The 5,514-nt window shown below is 40.4% G+C and overlaps 1 pseudogene; it reads left to right on the forward strand.

Annotated features, from left to right (window-relative positions):
* The window catches only part of LOC134609433 (SCAN domain-containing protein 3-like), a 1,828-nt pseudogene extending 673 nt beyond the window's left edge, over window positions 1-1,155 (forward strand).
* The last annotated feature ends 4,359 nt before the right edge of the window (window positions 1,156-5,514 follow it).

The raw sequence follows: 5,514 nt of genomic DNA on the forward strand, positions 1-5,514 counted from the left end.
AGGATGTGCACTATCTTTGCCAACCAACACCACAGGAGCAGAACTGTTCAAGTCACTGGATGGTTATATGTCAGGAAAACTGAAATGGTCCTTTTGTGTCGGCATATGCACAGACGGAGCTGCTGCCATGACCGGACGACTGGTTTAACTGCTCGGATTAAGGAGGTTGCACCTGAGAGTGAATCTACGCATTGTCTCATTCACAGGGAAATGCTGGCAAGCCGAAAAATGTCACCGGAATTTAACAGCGTATTGATGGATGTCATTAAAATGTTATTAACCACATCAAAGCACACGCACTTAACTCGCGCCTGTTTGAGCAGCTTTGCGAGGAGATGGACGCAGAGTACAGATGCCTTCTCTTATACACAGAAATAAGATGGTTATCCAGAGGAAAATCGCTAACCAGAGTATTTGAATTACGAGAGCCATTGCAAAGATTTCTCTCAGAAAAGAAGTCACCGCTGGCAGCACATTTCAGTGACAAGGTATGGGTCGCAAAACTGGCTTACCTGTGTGACATATTCAGCCTACTCAATGAACTCAATCTGGGCCTTCAGGGGAAAATGACAACTGTTTTCAAGTTGTCAGACAAAGTAGCTGCATTTAAAGCCAAACTGGAGTTGTGGGGACGGAGGCATTTTGGACATGTTTCAGACATTAGCGGGGATTTTAGGCGAGACTGAGCTTGAACATTCATTCTGCCAGTTGGTGCACGATCACCTGTCTTTGCTTTTAAAAGAGTTTGAGCGCTACTTCCCAACCACAAAAGACCCACGAACTGGTAAGGAATGGATCCGCGACCCATTTGCCAACAAATCAGGCGAATCTAGCATGACTATGCAAGAAGAAGAACAACTGCTGGAGATTGCAAATGACGGTGGCCTTAAAACTACGTTCGAGACAACAACTCTGCCGGTGTTCTGGATTAAAGTCATGGCGGAATACCCTGAGATTGCCACCACAGCACTTAAATCCCTATTGCCATTTCCGACAACCTATCTGTGTGAAGCGGGGTTTTCTGCAGTGACGGCAACCAAAACAAAACAGCGGAATAAACTGGACATAAGCAACACACTTCGGGTGTCATTGTCTCCTATTACCCCCAGATGGAACCATCTCGTTGCAAAGATACAAGCTCAGGGTTCTCATTGATTTGGCATTCTAGTGAGTTAAATAAAAGAAATCACTTTATATTCATTTTTTGGTGTAGCTGTATTTTATTTTGAAGGCATTTTTAAATACAATTAAATTAAAATTATTAAATCAAAACAAGCGGGCCACGGAAAAATTATCAAACGTTTACCAGTCCGCGGCGATAAAAAGGTTGGGGAGCACTGCTCTAAAGTGCCTAAGTGGTAGAAGCAGCTCAACACAAAAATCTGGAATACCCTTAATCCACAATACAATATAGATATAGAAGAAAAAGGTATAGGCTATATACCAACAAGTGGAGCGCTATTACAATATGAATAGTAAAGGGGTACGCTCACCCCATTCGATACAGTGATACTCTTGAAGTATACGCTGGAGTATGCATACAAAGGGAAATACAAGGAAAAACAATATATAGTGCAGATGGTTTTCAAATGGAAATGAGTGATAATAGAAAATTTTAGAACCACTCACATGGACTGGAGCCTATAAGGTATTGGCTCTGTAAATTAATCCTTTTTGCTTTTTGGGCAGCAACACACCCCTTGTCCCGAATGATATTCCTCCAGGGATATACAACAAGAAAGAGACAAACCAACTGAGTAGTACTGTATGAAGACGTAAATATAGTCTTGGTGGTAATGGTTATGCTCACCTTTAACAGAGCCCTGGATTCCCGGCTCTGAGGTTGATTGACAGTGTGCTATTTTTGTTGGGATAGCACTCCCCAAATGTGGTTCCTGATGGCTAGAAATGACTTATAGGACTAATAAGTATAAAATATTAAAATTATTTATTGGTAATAAATTAAAACAGAAATAGTACTTTTTCAATAAAATAAAAAAAGGTTGAATAAAAAAGTCCAAATGTAAAGTCCAAAATTCAGCTAAACACGTTTCACTCCATGAGCTTCCTCAGTAGCTGTGTAGTAGCCTCAGGGATCTTCTGCTTTATGAATGTTTCAAAGTTCATATGGGTCCTCCCTTTTAGGGTCACATGATGTGTACTGGACCAATCATACAGTAAAGTACTTCCTGTGATAGAGACACCTGTAGTGGGGGAGCCCCCATTTGATAATAGTCCTGTCAATCCTAAAGAAACTTTAATTGAACGAAAATAATTGGTGGTTGAATGATGTCATAATGATAGACATCCAATGGGGTCAGTGGTTGGCGGAAGTGACAGCACGGATAGTTCCGCCCACCACTTCCGCCCTCCAACGCCATCACTGAATAGTGATTGATAATCAGGCATGTCACTCCCTAATGGAGGAAGTGCCACGGCATAATGGGCCGCATGTCACAGCCTCCTATATGTAATGTCCGGATCATTGCCGTGCGTATATGGGAGGAGTGGTTTCGCCGACGTCACAGACAAGAAACTGTGCGTCGGATTAAGCGGCAAAAAAAAAAAAAAAAAGGGAGAGGAAAGGGGAGGAACCCCTGTTCAGAGAAAAATAAAATAAAATAGACAGGATGGAAGAATGTTGTTGCTACCCAAAAAGCAAAAAGGATTCATTTACGGAGCCAATACTTATAGGCTCCAGTCCATGTGAGTGGTTCTATAATTTTCTATTATCACTCATTTCCATTTGAAAACCATCTGCACTATACATTGTTTTTCCTTGTATTTCCTTTTGTATGCATACTCCAGCGTATACTTCAAGATTATCACTGTATCAAATGGGGTGAGTGTACCCCTTTACTATTCATATTGTAATAGCACTCCACTTGTTGGTTTGTAACTAAGTGACTAAGAACAAAATTTAGAAACTATTTAGCTTGGGTGTTTTTTGGCAGTTGTATAAGCGTAACAGATTTGGGGGGTCAAAGTTCAAAAAAGTGTGTTTTTAAAAAAATGTCATCAGATTTTATAATTTTTTTATAGTAAATTATATCATATGATGAAAATAATGGTATCTTCAGAAAGACCATTTAATTGTGAGAAATAATATGTTTGGGTACAGTAAATGAGTAAGTGGAATATTACAGCTAAACACAAACACCACAGAAATGTAAAAAGAACCCTGGTCCTTAACGGTAAGAAAATTGAAAAACGGTCTGGTAACTAAGGGGTTAAAAAAACAACAACCCACAGTTAAAGAAGCTGCGCATGGGCCAGACACGCCGGTGTCTCATGAGCTTCTAGGGAGGAGGCTGTTTACTTGAGTGAGGTCAAATAAATACTTGCATGGGCCACACTAGGCCAAGACCAGAAGTTTAGACAGTTTGTGTCGATGGCCTTTGAACCGGAAGTAAATGGTTCTGTACTTAACCAGACAGTCTCAGCCCAGATGAATTGGCAGCTGGTGTATTTATAGGCCAGAAATATCCCCTCACACAACTACAGGCCTGCCCACATGCTCAGCCTATCCATATATGTGATACTTGAAAAATTAGAATATCGTGCAAGGACCCAGAGTCTGGAGGAAGAATAGAGGCACACACTGCAAGATGCTTGAAGTCCAGTGTGAAGTTTCCACAGTCTGTGTTGATTTGGGGAGCCATGTCATCTGCTGGTGTTGGTCTGCTGTGCTTCTTTAAGTCCAGGGTCAACGCAGCCGTCTACCAGGAGATTTTGGAGCATTTCATGCTTCCTTCCGCAGGCGAGCTTTATGGAGATGCGGACTACATTTTCCAGCAGGACTTGGAACCTGCCCACACTGCCAAAAGCACCAAAGTCTGGTTCAATGACAGTGGAATTACTGTGCTTGATTGGCCAGCAAACTCGCCTGACCTGAACCCCATAGAGAATCTATGGGGCATTGCCAAGAGAAAGATGAGAGACATGAGACTGAATAATGCAGAAGAGCTGAAGGCCGCTATTTAAGCATCCTGGTCTTCGATAACACCTCAGCAGTGCCACAGGCTGATAGCTTCCATGCCATGCCGCATTGAGGCAGTAATTGCTGCAAAAGGGGCCCAAACCAAGTACTGAGTCCATATGCATGCTTATACTTTTCAGAGGTCCGTTCTATGTACACTCCTTGTTTTATTGATTGCATGTAATATTCTAATGTACTGAGATTGTGGATTTGGGGTTTTCATGTGCTGTAAGCCATAATCATCGCACTTATGACAAACCACGGCTTGAACTATCTTGCTTTGCATGTAATGCATTTATCTCATATATTAGTTTCCCCTTTTACGTTGCGTTACTGAAATAAATGAACTTTTGCACGATATTCTAATTTTTCGAGTATCACCTGTGTGTGTATGTATATATATATATATATATATATATATATATATACACACACACACACACACACACACAAAAGATTGGGTACATTGACGTTGTGGCAGGCTTATGCAATGTATGATCATATAATGTAACTAAACCCCCATTATTCTTGCCTAGAGTAGGTGTTTAAAAAAAAAAAAACTACCGTATATACTCGTGTATAAGTCGATCTCATGTATAAGTCGAGGGCAGTTTTGTGACCAACAATTGTGAAATATGCTATGCCTCGTGGATAAGTCGAGGGTAAAACTTGGGGCTATGAAATTCTGTGATTTTTAGAATTATATACACACTCATACAAACACACTCTGCATTATACACACACACACTCATACAAACAATCTGCATTCTACACACACACTTATACAAACACACACACTCTGCATTATATACGCACACACTGTGTGTATATAATGCAGTGTGTGTGTGTTTGTATGAGTGTGTGTAGAATGCAGACTGTTTGTATGAGTGTGTGTGTGTATAATGCAGAGTGTGTGTGTATATAATGCAGAGTGTGTGTTTGTATGAGTGTGTGTAGAATGCAGATTGTGTGTATGAGTGTGTGTGTATATAATGCAGAGTGTGTGTGTTTGTACGAGTGTGTGTGTATATAATGCAGTGTGTGTTTGTTTGTATGAGTGTGTGTAGAATGCAGATTGTTTGTATGAGTGTGTGTGTATATAATGCAGAGTGTGTGTGTTTGTACGAGTGTGTGTGTATATAATGCAGTGTGTGTTTGTTTGTATGAGTGTGTGTAGAATGCAGATTGTTTGTATGAGTGTGTGTGTATATAATGCAGAGTGTGTGTGTTTGTATGAGTGTGTGTAGAATGCAGATTGTTTGTATGAGTGTGTGTATATATAATGCAGAGTGTGTGTGTTTGTACGAGTGTGTGTGTATATAATACAGTGTGTGTGTGTTTGTATGAGTGTGTGTAGAATGCAGATTGTTTGTACGAGTGTGTGTGTATATAATGCAGAGTGTGTGTGTTTGTATAAGTGTGTGTGTAGAATGCAGATTGTTTGTATGAGTGTGTGTGTATATAATGCAGAGTGTGTGTTTGTATGAGTGTGTGTAGAATGCAGATTGTTTGTATGAGTGTGTGTGTATATAATG

The sequence above is a fragment of the Pelobates fuscus genome, chromosome 4 (genome assembly GCF_036172605.1).
Source record: "Pelobates fuscus isolate aPelFus1 chromosome 4, aPelFus1.pri, whole genome shotgun sequence".
NCBI classification, from domain to species: Eukaryota; Metazoa; Chordata; class Amphibia; order Anura; family Pelobatidae; genus Pelobates; species Pelobates fuscus.